The sequence below is a fragment of the Drosophila kikkawai genome, chromosome 3R (assembly GCF_030179895.1).
Source record: "Drosophila kikkawai strain 14028-0561.14 chromosome 3R, DkikHiC1v2, whole genome shotgun sequence".
Classification (NCBI taxonomy): Eukaryota; Metazoa; Arthropoda; class Insecta; order Diptera; family Drosophilidae; genus Drosophila; species Drosophila kikkawai.
In genome coordinates, this window is record NC_091731.1 from 17,691,498 (window position 1) to 17,706,052 (window position 14,555).

Consider the following 14,555-nt stretch of genomic DNA (forward strand, 5'->3'; position numbering starts at 1 on the left):
ACTCTTTCTGGCCTTTGTTTACTTTTCCGCCCCTGCAGTTTCCTTCCTCTTGATTAAAGGCCACTTTGGAGCAATTTAAAGCGCAAAGTTCAGGCCGGGCTTTTGTCTATTCCGGGAACAGATTTTCTTCCGGCCCAGCCCACGGCAATTCTCATGCTTGATTACCTGCGGAACGCATTCGTGCGGCAATATTTCAATTCATCAACATGACAATCTAAACTTTCATTTGGATATTAAAAAAAGATGTTTTCTTTGGGGGCCTACTACACCTCTTGGCACATCCCGGGAACCCGGGGCATTGTCATCCGATTGCCCGGAAATGATTGATGCTCCTGCTTTTTGTTGTCACTGGGCCAAAATAAATAATCTGCCCCGCCGAGTCTTGAGATGGCTTGGCAACGCAAATTGCCGCACAATGACAATGCCATTGATATGGGGAGGCTGTTGTTGTTGTTGTTGTCGATTTATCCAGGGGGTAATTGTCAAAAGTGTGAAGGTTAAAAAACGGGGCTGCGGGCACACATGTGGGGTTTATATTATTGATGATGGATGGTGTTTGGCTTATGAGCCGGGCCAGAATCGTTGATTGTTGGCCTACTTAAATGGCGAGTTAATCGATTGCATAGCCTTCTAATACAGTTCAGAATGAAGCAACAGATTAAGATTTATTATTAATATTAAAAACCATTTAGAATAGCTTTGTTAAATTTTACAATAAAAATTAAATGCACTTAATGAAACTGAAACTTGACCCTCAGCCTTATAAAGTCTCCTCACCACCACTTGACCTTTTAACCTCTTCATCTGCCTTGGAAGGGGTAACCGGTAATGCAATCTCACCAAACTGAAAAACCTTTCAGGCCAACGAGGAGGAAAATAACGAAAGTTAAAGTATTTGCAACGACAGAATTGCTTTTAATTTTATGGCATTCTAAGAGCGATGTAATAAAGCTGCAAACTTGTAGTGGACAACCTGGGGTTTGGGTGCTGAGAGACTAAACAACAACAACCACGGAGGTAATAAACTACGTTGACGACGCAACGGTGGCCACATTGCCCTGCGTTTTATATAAATAAACATATTAAAAAACTTTCAAGGATGCGGGACATAAAAGCTGATGATGGGCTGGGTGGGTGAAAAAAAATGAGCTTTAATTCTGTATTATAGTTGATAGATCTCGGATGGGGAGGGCACTTTATTCCTCCTTCTACGCCTCATCAGTTCCTAGGCACTCTCATCTCGTCCCGGCGATGTTTACGTTTATTTTATTTTATTTTTCTTTCTTTCCCTTTTCCTTTTGCTTCCCTCCCCTTGAGCCATGTTGCCTATTTTCGTTTTGTTATTGAGTTTGTAGCTCCGACGTCCTTTCTTAGGGGCATTATTATTAAGGTATACACGGGCACACACACACACTTCCAGACTCTCATTGTGCATGTATGTGCGTATGCGATATTTTTGGTTGACGGCTTTTGGCGTCGATGGTGCGTATAAGCAATGCCCTACGCGACAGTCGCCCCGGCATCATCATCCTTGGAAATTTATAACCACTTGTTTTCCCGCTTATTTACATACATATTGACACAGGCCAAACGACAGTTAGTGTGTGTGTGTGGGTATCTGGAGCATCTTTAATACGCATACATATGCATTGGGCCGTGACTGGAGGTCGTAGTTCAGCGGTGGAAGCGTCGACGTCTTCTTCTTCGCCAAACTAACAATGTGCGGAGTGGATTGCGCGAGAGCGAGGGCTGGGTGGGGGTGAAAGGATAAAAGGGGGAGTGGCACTTAGAGCAAACACTATACACACACACGCACATCCAAAGAGACTCTAAGGGTCTGTTAGGTGTCTGGAGTATGTGTGTTCGTGTTATTTATCATATGCTTTGGGTTATGAACGCCTTCCGTTGTCCCTACACTGGAAAATGTGAAGGGACATTAATGATTTTCTTAATTTTCCTAGTTACAAATTATAGCAACAGAAAATAAACTTAAAGTTAGCTTGATTGGCTTTCACAGCAGGAATAAATGTTAAAACAAAATAAAAACTTTATGAAAATCACAATTACCGAAAACGCTCTTGGAAATATTTTTTTCTCCCAATTTTTCTCTCTGGCCAAAAGCCTGAATTAGTGCGACAAAGATCTTTAAATATGCTTGAAGTTGGGTCGAGAAGCTTAGGTAAAGTGGGGACCCCCTTTCTCACTATTAAATTGTTTTGAAAAGGATTGGCCTTGCCTTAGAATGCCTTTGCCAAATCTAGTTTTTCTTCCGGCCATAAAGCATGGCCTGCGAGATACAAGACATAGCATCTCTATCTCTGCTCTCCAAAAATTGTTTTGCAGAAAGTTTAGGGCTGTGGCTTCGACTGTAGCTCATGGCAGTGGCGACTTGATCTACCCCTAAAGAGATTCCATAAATTGTCATGCATCGCTTCTGGCCACATACGCCTCCCAACCCCCCGAGTACCGCCATCGTCTTTGTTTACTGCGAGTATTTTCGCCTTTCCCCTTCGTTTTTGTTGCTGCTCGTTGAAGTAGATTTATATGCGCCATGGGCAGTGTTGTCAGTGAGTGTAATAACTCAATTATGTGGTTGCCCCGGTTACAGTGACAAACGTCTCATCTCAGGCTCCTTGGGCTGCTTTTGTCCTGAGTGTGTTATTCTCGGTGTGTCCAAGTATAATAGGAAGAGGCACCAAACTATTTGATTTAAAAATCAAAATTGGGATTCGATTTAATATACATTTTTATAATGAAAATGGTTTCTGGGTAAAATGACTAAAAGTAAATCAAATTAAATGTAAAGAATGGTCTAAATATATTTAATATTTTTAAATTAAAATCTTCAGAACTATTCTAAATCTAAATTAACCTTAAAGCAAACCAAAACGGTTTTAAGGAAGATCTCATTTTGAGTCAATTTGGAAAAGGGTTTTCTGAGGGCTCTGAGGTCGGCTCAAATTACGCCCAGCGAAGGCACTAATTTTAATTTAAATCGCCCGCCAAGACCCAAAAAGTTCGGCGCGTTAAGTGCGGCTAACCGAACTGTCGCCCACGGCGGCAATGCTTGCCACCTTGATTGCGGTTCATGGAGAATGAGCCAAGCTATCTGCTCTTCTCCGGGCTTAGTTTGAGTCTGGTTTTGGGTCTGAACTTGGCTTCGATGTCCTTGGAGAGGCAGGTAATGGAAAGAAAACATTCAAGCGACTTCAACTCGTTGCTGCTTCTGCTGTTTCAAGGAAAGTCGAAGACAATCTCTTGATGTCTAAACTTGTATCCAAGATATACCTTTTGATGTGACCATTTAAAATGAGCTGAGCCCAAATTTTCTACATTTTTTCGCTATCAATCATCTTTAAATTATATGAAATTATGTCAAGCTTTTATGCCTTTTGAAATATGGCCTCAACCAAGATTTATACAAGGGATTTAAAATACATTACGGTTTCACTTTGAGGAATAATTGTTGTAGCTTGGTTCTCACCTCGAATTGCATTTGATTGGATACACACAAAGGCCTTCTATACCATTTTTTCTATGCCATTTTTACATTTTTTGCCAAGCAATCTTGACCAAGGGCAAGGACATTTTAAAGGCTTTCATGGGCAATTGCGGCATAAATCTTTACGAAATCCGAAAACTTTTAATTCTACTGCCCTGCGTATCGTTCTGATTGCAATCTGTGATTCGGATTCGGGTTTTCGTGGTGCCCTAGATGTGGGTTTTTTTTAGGCGAAACTTACATAAAGACCTGCCCGCGGGGACTCTGCTGATCCAACTTTAGAGCAACCGCTCGCTAACGTTGTTTCAGCCACCGTGTGAGCTGGTTTTTGGGTGCGCTCTCTTATTTTTTGTGCCACGCCGGCAGTTATTCATGTCTGATATGGTGGACAGAGTCGTGTGGCCTAGGGGGCGGCAGTGGTGGAGGGTGCGACCGAGTGACACATGTAACGCTTGCAGCGACGCGCAAAAATTTTCAGTTTTTCTTTTCATTTTCTCTTTTTTTGGTAGCCAGTGTGTTTATATCTTTGTATTTTTTATCCTGGGTATTTGTAGTAAAAATGGGCGATTGCAGGGGATATTGTACTTAAGAACAAGATAAATAATAGATCAAATAAACAGAGCGCGGAGCGATCATGGAAATTATTTATCAGGATAATCTGAATAGCTTTTTCAACAGGAATACGTATTTATATCGAATGTAACATTATTTTTTCACTCTATTTTGTTTATATTTAAGGTCATTTAGTGTTATTGATTCGCTTTCTAAACCTTTTTGAAAGTATTATGTTAAAATAACCGAAATATGGGTTCGGAAATGACTGCGTTTCAAGCTTTTGACCAAAATTAGTGTACCCCCCAAGAGTATAATAACAAGATTAATTAGATTATGTCCATATCCTTATCACTTATAATAAGTATTTCTTCTACGAGGTAAATAACCCACATTTGTGGCCTATATTTCTTGAGCTGGATTTTAAAAATCTCATAATACGACCTTCTCAGTTTAAGGTTTAGGTTAGGTTAAGGTTAAGGTTTTAAAGGAGTTGGGTTTATATACTTAAGTTCTTCCCATGTTAAAAGATATGTAGTAAAGACAGGTAGTTCCTGATCTATTATTTCAAACGAGAATAATATTAATATAAAAATTAAAATTTAAATTTAAAATTAAATATTGCTAATGGAAATATGAGGATCACTCCTATATATGTAATTGCGAGTGTATGAAGTCTGCGGCTTGCCTGTCTGTGTTGCCTTCGTTTTCAGCTTGCCGTTGCCTACTTTTTGGCGACAAAAATCTCTTGCGTAACTTGTGGGAGAGCGAAAGAGCGAGCGAGTGGGAGTGGGAGTGAGAGTGTGAAGGAAGGATTGCGTCCCGTCGTTGTGGTTGTTATTTTTGTTTTGGCTGCTGCTTTGTTGTTTATTACCGTTACAGCTGTTGGTCGCGCGTGTGCGTGTGTGTTTGTGTGGGCGGTTTGTTTTTTTCCTTCCGCCTTGCTTGTTGTTTGTGCAAAAATTAGTCGCAAGCGGCAGAGGAGAAAAAAGGACAAAAAAAAAAACAGCATGAACTTGGAACTTGAAGGCGTCTGCAGAAAATTCGCAACACGAACGAAATGTTGCTCTTCGCATTTTAGCTGGAAAAGTTGATGTTCTTTCAGGGCTGGTATTGTTGTTGTTGCTGTTGTTTTTCTTGTTGTTTGATTTCTCCTTGAGTGTTGTAATTGTAGGCAACAAGAAAAGTTTTGCCGTTAGCTTGGGTACTACTTTTGTTGTTGTTGTTGTTGTTGTTGTTGTTGTTGTTATTGTGCTTGTGCTTTTGATCGCCGTAAATGCCAATTGACATTAATGAGTTTTGTTTGCATAACCGTGGCTTAAATCAATGGCAGACATGTGGATTAGTTTAATGTACTTGCCAAGGACTAGGGTGAGATTTAAGGATTAAAAGGAACGTAATAAGGGCTCGGGGCTCGGCTTTAGTGTAGGAATTTCAATTCATGAGAGATTGCAAATGATTGATGCACAAGTTTTATGTGTTTACTATTTATATCCAATGTATGAGCTATTTATCTAAAGTAAAAATTGAGTAAAATCGTAATAATCATGACAATTATTACCCAATAAAATTTATGGGTATGATAAACTTCTGCAACATAATACATTTGTGTTTCTGTTGCACTGTAAACACAAAAATTTTTTAAGAATCTGTAGAAAATATTAATTTACAAATCTTTAAGTAGTATTTTTCCTTATTGGAGGATACTTGAGTTTAAAGAATTTAAAGAAATCTTGACAAGATTTATTAAAAAGTTTTTCCGCTTCACTTGGATTTTTCCTTTATTATTATTTTATTATTCAGTTATATGCTAAACTCATTTCTGACTTGTTTCTTTCTAGTGTGTCCTCGTCTTTTCACTCTAAACTTGGGCCTGTACAACTTTATTTGCTTATGTGGCCTGGGAGAAAATCAAATTCCCTAAAAGAAGCAAAGAAAGCACAGTAATGGCAACAAAAATCTAAAATAATTTCCATCGCATTATTTGCACGAATTTATGCAAATTTTCTTGTGCTTCTCCAACACGCACACGCTCATACAAATTATATAAAAATGCAGAGAACTTTTCATGTCGTCGACAGCTTGAAATTCATCATTAAAATTCTAAAAAAAATATATGTATATATATATATTTATATATATGGGAGAGAAGTATTCATAAACGAAAGCTCGCAGATAGAGTGAAATGTGTTCATAATGTCAAACTTTTCATGAAAGCAACAACACAAGCACTATGTATTCAGATTAAAACGTACAGACATATGTATGTACATATTTAGATGGATCTCATGTTTTAGTCCATGCCACGGGGGGACAGGAAACAAGCGCATATTTTTGGCTATAGGCTGCATAGTAAAAATTACCCAATACACCTATGTATACATATTTATTTACTTCTTTCTTGGGCTTCAGTTTCAAACAAAATCAACTTTAAAAGCAATTTGCATCTTGACGAAAATTTCCAAATTTGCTACTCGCTCCTTAACATTTTTATTCTCGTTTTATTTGGTTAGCGTTTAGCTCCCCTTTTCCTTGATTTTCCATATATATATATATATAGATATATATATTTTATATGTGTATATATTCCTCATCTGCCTGTGTTTGCTTATCTCAGTCGCTGACTTGGGGGAATGCGAAACGAAGAGCTCGGCACTTAAACCTCGCAAAGGTAATAAAGGAGGAGAAGTCAGAATCCGTTGGCTTCGTTATTCGAGTCGCTTTCCCTTTTTCCATTTCCATAGATCGATACGAGCAGCTATCAATATATGCGATAATAAACGATTTACGACTTTTCGACGGCAAATTTTGGCCAATTCAGTGAATTGTTTTTAAGCAATTTTGGGATAAACTTTTAATTAGGAAAAAGGTTTTATTTACATATGTATGTGACATTTCCGTAAAATAAAAAACAAAGCTCTTATTCCAACAGTTTCTACTAAAAGTAATAAAAGTAATAAATAATAATCATCTTCTAAGGTCAAAAACCTATATAACATTCCCTATATTTCCATACCATTTAAATCCTTACATCGCATATTCTTGAGACCTCTATTTTAGCAAATCCAAGCACATTCTCTGACGGCTTAACTAACCAAAGTGACAAGCCACAGCTGGCAGCTACCAAAAACGCAAACACACACTAGTAAGAGTTTCCCTTTGAACCACTCATTAGTTGGCTAACAGCTACATGCTAGAGGTTTACGCCGATGGTTAAAGGCATCGGCGGCGGCGTAGAGGTCAAAATGACTCGGCGGCGGCGGCGTAGTAGTCAGAAAGAACCGGCGGCGGCGGCGCGTCAAATAAGGCAAAAAGGCCATTTTAATGAGTTATTTATTTTTTTTAAAGTTTTATAAAGAACAATGACACTGAAGGCCGCGCTGAAGCTGCGCCGATGCCGCACCAGCGGCGCCCCGCGGCGCGCCGTTATTTTCATAATTTGGCGGCGGCGCGTCAAATAAGGCAAAAATCGGCGGCGGCGGCGGCGTGGCGCGGCGGCGTATATGTCTACTACATGCCCGAAGTGCTGGTCGAGAGCCTCGAAATTTATGCAGCCAAAATTGTTTGTTTGTCTGTTGAGCGTGGCCTGCGCATAAATTTTAGGCGGACACAGCCGAAGGCTTCTATTTCCCCAAACCATAAACATTTTGCAATTTCATTTCGGATCCACGAAATATTCTCACATTCTCACTAGGTCTCGGAAAAAAATTTAATTATGCGCACGCAACAAATTTGTTTTTCCTTCTTCAGCTGTTTCCCAATTTTCCTTGGTATTTTTCCTCGCTGGCTGTCTCTGTTCCGTTTTGGCTTTGGCGATTTTTATTGCATTTCTGCCATTTGGCGGGCGCTCTTTTAATGACTTTTATGTGGCACGACAACCCTTTTTGCGAGGGTTTCCTAAGCCTTTTTTAATGCTCTGTGGCCTTGACTCAAAGCCGCTACACTTGGCTTTTATTATATGGCTAGGTGTTGGGGCTGCTGCCCTCAACCAATTGGGTTAATTGAATTTTCAGTCGAGCCATGCAGTTGACGTCTTTCAGGACTCTTCCTCCTGGTCTTCCTCTATTTGCTGGCCAAGAACTTCTTCGGCTTACTTCAGAAATGGCTTACTGCGACAATCTGGCTGTCAACTAATTTCATTTAGCTCTCTTGCGTGTGGGTTTTTGCCATTGGCTTTGGGCCATCTCCTTCGGATTAGGATACATAGGACATATGGGACAGTTGTCGTTTGTGCATTGAGGTTCTCTGGGCGTAACGAAATGTTTTCAGCTCAGTATTTTTTCATTGTCCGAAGCAGACTTGTGAAAATCTTAGAAAAAAGTTCTTTGCAAAACACATATTCAGAGTGCTTAATATTTTATTTTCCTTTATTTCTTTAAGGAATGATTAGCCCAGTGTAAATTGTTCAGAGAACACACACGCTGCCCTTTCCGTTTTCTAATTGAAATACAGTAAAACTATGCGTAAAACTTGTTGAGCAAGGTTCTGGGGGTCCCCTCTAAAAACTAAGCAGCGCCAAATGCAATGAAAGCTGTTGGCCAAAAGTGTGCCCTCATGTGCTCTACCGTGTGTGTGAACGAATGGGCTAAATTGTTTTTGGGCCAGATGTAAGCGCATTAGAGCCCCAAAAAAGCAGCTAGCTGCGAAAATTGAAACAAATGGCGAACTTTGGCAAGTGCGGCCCTTAAAGCGTAAAGGCGTGCCCGCTAAACACGCAAACTTTGCCACTGCAGTTTGCAGTTTAGTGTTGCCAACGAACGCGTTTGGGCCGCATGCACGAGTGTGTCCAGTTGGCTCATTTACATTGAAGCCGGCGTGACTGACTGACGGAACCGTCGCACATTTCCGGCCAACGTGTGGCGACTTTTAATTTGGACACGAGAAGCCTCGCCTTTCGGGCGCTTAAATGAGCAGGCCATAATCACGTTGAATGGCTTTAATGAATTAATTTGAGTGCGACACTGACAAATTGCAGGCGATAATAAATGGTCAAGAGTGTATCTGGGGCGTATCCTAAGAGAGATTGTGGCCGGGAGACAACCTCAAGTGTTTTCCCAGCGGCAGTGGCCCTAATGAATTTCGTTTACTGGTTCATACTTTCGGCGGAAATCAGCAGGCAAGTCGCATGGCAGCTAGCCAAGTGGAAGAGTCGGTAAATGCGGAGAGATACTTTAGAGAGATCCTCCAAGGATGCGGATACGGATGCAGAGATGCCTTGGCGACCACATTTTCAGATTACAAAGTGTGTGACAAGTTTATGACTTTTTGGCGGCACTCTGGCTTAGTCTTCCGCCTTCCTGCCGGGATCTGAGGAGTATATACCCCGCCTATTCAACTCGTATGTCATGAGCCGACGCCCCATTAATATTTTTCCAACTCGACATGCTTCCTGCGGTTTACCCAGCATTTTAATGAGTTCATTGAACTCGCATGCGTGACTTTAATTATGCTGCGGAAACCACTCAGTCAAGGCCTTGACAGGTTTAATTATGGCTCTGAAATGGCTTACACTGTGAATACATTTCACCAAAAGTTGATAATGAGGCTGTAGCAAGTATCACATGGATAAGAGGGAGATTTTTTGCGCAGCAAGCTGAACTACAATTGAAGGTCCTTTAAAGAGAGCTCCACTAGTTAGTCACACTTATTATGCCCACGGTACAACCCATATCCATCCGGAGAGGGCTTTATTCAGGCTCATTCCATTGCCGTTAAATAACTTTATTTTGCCTTGGCCTCGCATTTCCCATTTGCATCTCACATATCTCTTTCAAGTTCGCACACATAAGCCAACCCGACTAGGAAATCCCTTTTCGGCACTTGCCCAGGCCAAGTGTCACACTTTCGAGCCAGCCAAGTTTCCCATTTAACCCTTTACTTTCAGCTAGCACGTTCTTCGGGGGCCGCCCTTGTCAGCCAGAAATGAATTTACCAGGGCTCCGGAGGGAGTGGAAATAGCAGACAAAGGAAAAGTGAAATTGGGAAAGGCCAAGCCGTTGCCTGTGATATTTTAAAGACTTCCTCCTCCAATTCCCAGCGTGCTTTCTCCAATTTACGTTTTCATTCATTGCCGGGTCCTCTGTAGGCCTGTGCCTAGTCCTGATTTTGGTCCTGGTCCTGGTCCCCAGTCGTTGTTTCTTGCGTAATTGTTGGAAAATGGCGCCCCCAACTCGGCTTGACTTTTCCTTGGCGCTGTCTTTGATTCTGGCCTTTGTTTACAGTTTGGTGAAATAAAATTGTTTGCCTTCATGCTTTACCCAAGTCTTATCCAGCTGCTCTGCATCACTTTCTGTGTTGGATCTAATGCTTAGGATTGCAATTTTGATTCCGTGAAAGTTTTTAATTAAAGGCATTTATTTGCCGATGTTAATTTGTGTTGACTTGCAAAGCAGCATTAGCATCGTCTTGCTCTCAACCCTTCGGGGGGCCTCCGCTAATTAGGCGCATTTAATGACATCGTCAGCGCCAAAGTCTCTCTCTTCGTCCTCTTTCTGCAGCCTCCTCAAGTCGTGTCCTGGAAATTGCTGACCACCAGGGGCGGGCTGGCTAACAAGGTGGCCGAGGTTAACCAACTCCCCGCAAACATGGATGGCTCTCTCAAGGCACAAACAGACGGAGTTAGAATCATAATAGTAAGTACTTCAAAAACTGATAAAGTATTTCTTATTAATATATATTAATTTATATTTTTAAAGTATATAGTTAGCAAATTATTCCAAGTCAATGACAATATACAATGAATTCAAACTCTTAAAATCTTAATATTGATACACCTTTTAAAATGACTTTTATGGCTTGCTCTTAACTTGTTTTTATAAGCTAAATATAAGGTTTCTTTATTACAATTATGCAATTAATTATTCTATTATCTTGACCACAACTGTTTTTATACCTGTGTTCAATTAGAAGTCTGCTGGATGCCTGGCACCTGCCCAGACTGCATAAATCACGGCCTGGACTCCATTAATTTGTTGCCTGGCTTCGACCCTAATTTTGTTGAATGCTTGTAATTGCTTCAGGCGGGAGAACACAAGTATAGTACCTAACTCTGTGATAATTTTCAGGCATTATCATTATCAAAGCTCGCTAAGGTAATGCCTAAGAAATCAAGTTGTTTAAATGGCTGCGGCTATGCGAATTTGAAAGAAATAGCATTTCTCGATGAGCGAGAGGAAAAAGTTACTATTAATATTTCAAACAAAAAATTCCTTAAATTAAATTAACCAAAGCGGATATTAAAAACAACACTTTCAACTTTAAAGCAAATATTTTCATTTAATTCTGAAATAAAACTTTAGTCCGGCATGCAAAAGCAATCAATTATTAAATGACTTCACTTCTCAGAATTCATTAACATTAAATGCATATTTCAGTTAATTACGGCAATTGCATTAAGTGTAATTTAAATGCGTATAAAATAACTTTTCGCTGCAACACAAATGCTCGTCAATTGTCCGCCGCATTACGCATACGCCACCGGCATTTAGGCGTCATTATTACTCAACGGCCATCGCTCAGCCACAACCACGAGCATAATTATGTATTTATATATACATATATGCGTGTGCATGTGGCACACAAGCACATGGATTTTCAATTTCCATCACACATCAAGGCATGTACACAGACCGGGGGATATTCAATCATATTCGCTGCATAAATTTATTTAGGCATAGATTTTGAAAGGGCTTATTACTCGCTTAATTAGTTGATGTAATTAGAAACCCTCGCTAGGATAATGGCTTCAAGGATGTGGCTGAAATGTTGTCTAAAAGTGAGTCTACCTTTGGGCCACATAAATTACCCGGGCTAAAACAAATTTCCCATTAAACTGCTATTGCATTCGCACAACAAATGGCATCGTTTGTCATTAGTTGAAACAAATTCGCAATAAATTAGAGTTTTCATGGATGGGTGTGTTTAAGCTGTTGCTATAAATGCTAAGCTCGTGGCATTTCTTTATACTTTTCAGTTCGTTAGTGGGCGTTGTTGGGGGCGTGTGCAAGTGGGCGTGTCACGGCATTAAATCATATTTGACAAGACAAATTAGCAAAAAGTTTGCCTTTCGGAGGAACAAATGCGCAAAGACAAAGAGCTGCAGACGCTCCTTCGGTACGAGAATGAATATACTATGGAATATCCTTTTGAACTTCCAACACATTCGAATTTTCAACTAAGACTCCATTAGAATTCCTCTGCGCTGTTTTTGTTTTGCTCGCCTGCCCTGTTTCTTTTGTCTGTTTACAGCGTGATTTTATTTTTACAAAATTTTGTTTTGCTTCCGTTCCATTTTCCTCGGCTTTCCCTGTCCCCGTTCCCCTTCCCGTTCCATCTTCTGTTGACTGTTTACGCATTCATGTGTGTATGGGAGAACGTGTGCGTCCTCCGTTTTCCATTTTTCAATTCCATTCAGCTCGCCTTAATATGGCATTAAAGCAGATTGCACTGGCTGTGCGCCTGTGTGTGAGCGAAGTAAACAAATGTGCTCGGCACTACAATGCCGGGCAGCGAATTAGATGCAGTCGAGAGTGTCGAATATGAAACGGATATCTGGGTCAACAAAATAGCAAAACATTTCGATGTTTCACCCACTCGGTTGTCTAAAGTCAACATTTTAGTGGGAAACCGCACGGCAAACAAAAGCATACATACATATATCTGTGGCAGATGAAATATAAGCCATCATCAAAGTGTCATGGAGTTCATCGGTTTGCAATCAAAAGCAGACCAATGAATATGGGGAACTAAAATGCATTTCAAATGTTTCTCATCTTATTTATGGAGACTTTAAAACTAGACATATATATTTTTTTTAATTTTATAGGGGTTTTCTAGATCTTATATATATTTCAAGAAAATTACAAAATAAAAAACCTTAATAGTGTGAGGAACTTTAGAACCGCTCCCTACATTTTTCTGATGTTACACAAATAATCTGAGTTGGGAAATTAGGAACATAATAAGCAAAAATCAATGAACAAATAGCGATGCAAATCCTGTGGGTAACGGGTATAATGACTACACTTAAATTTAAAGCTAAAAAGTAGTCTGCTACACTTGCAAATGAACAACTTTACTACTTAGCATTGTATCAATATATATTTATAAAAAATATACATTTTAATATTTTCAGAAAAACTCTAAATAATATTAAAGCCTGTTTTATGTCTAGGCCTATAAAAACATTAATTACTTTTCTTTATCAATATAAATATAAACAAGAAAGAAAGCTAACTTTGGCCAGCCAAAGTTTGTATACCCTTGCAGGTAACAATTAAAATATATCATAACTAAGCCAAAAATGCATAAATTTCGATTCGGAAAGCAGTTTTGTGTTAGTTTTTAATAATTTAAAAAAACTGCATACCAAATTTAAAATTTCAAGAAATCAAAATTTTTGGCCCTTTTTGCTAATTTTAATGATGTAACCCCTTATGAAATTTCGCAAAAATGGCCAAAAAATCGATTTCTTCCGGACATGTCTAGAAAGATTCGCATGTTAATGCTGATCAAGAATATATATGGTTTATGGGGTCGGAAATGATTCCTTGACTAAGAAAAATATTATTTTGTATTATAAAATCGGATTTTTTATATTAAAAAACTTCTTGATTATTTTTTAAATTAAAAATATCATAAATCGACCAAAAGAGCATTAATTTTAAATCGGAAAACTGTTCTGTGCAAGATTTTCTACAGTTAATAAATCTGCATACTTCATTTAAAAATTTTAAAAATTCAATTTTTTATCAAAATCAAAAATTTTAATGATGTAACCCCTTATAAAATTTTGCAAAAATGGCCTAAAAATCGATTTCTTCCTGACATATCTAGAAAGATTCCCCTGTTGATGCTGATCAAGAATATATATACTTTATAGGGTCGGAAACGTCTCCTTCACTGCGTTGCAAACTTCTGACTGAAATTATAATACCCTGCAAGGGTATTATTATGCAACCTGCAGTCAAATCGCACGAAATACTTTGCTTAAAATAAATATATTTTAATCCCTTATTTGAATAATTTCTAAACAGCGAAAACCAGAGAAAAGCGAAACGAATAAATCATCAAGTTTTAAATTAACCGCACTAAAATATAAACCCATAAATTAACGAGAGGCAAAAACATTTTGTGTGCTCTGCATGTATGCGGCTATAGGCAAAAAAAAAAAACGGATAAATATCCAATTCATTAAATGCGAAATAAACATTTAAAATTATGAAATTTCCCCCAAAGCCCCCCGGATCAGTTCCAGTTATGTTGGCCAAAAATACAAATACCATAAACGTTAAAGCAAACAAAAAGTGTTGGCATAAATGTTAAAATGCCAGGAGAAGGCAAACCAAATGCTTTGGCAGCTTATAAAAAATTTAATAAACGATTTCCAGCTGATTTTCAGTCCCGAAAAGGGACCAGGAAGGACTAAAGGTCCCTGAGAAATAATTACTGCATTTTCCCAGAAAAAAATAAACGAAAAGTATAAAAACCAGAAGGAAGAATT

The 14,555-nt window shown here is 39.0% G+C and overlaps 1 protein-coding gene across 1 annotated transcript in view; it reads right to left on the bottom strand.

Annotated features, from left to right (window-relative positions):
- The window catches only part of LOC108080814 (uncharacterized), a 78,498-nt gene that overhangs the window by 35,906 nt on the left and 28,037 nt on the right, over positions 1-14,555 (bottom strand). The window lies entirely within an intron of this gene.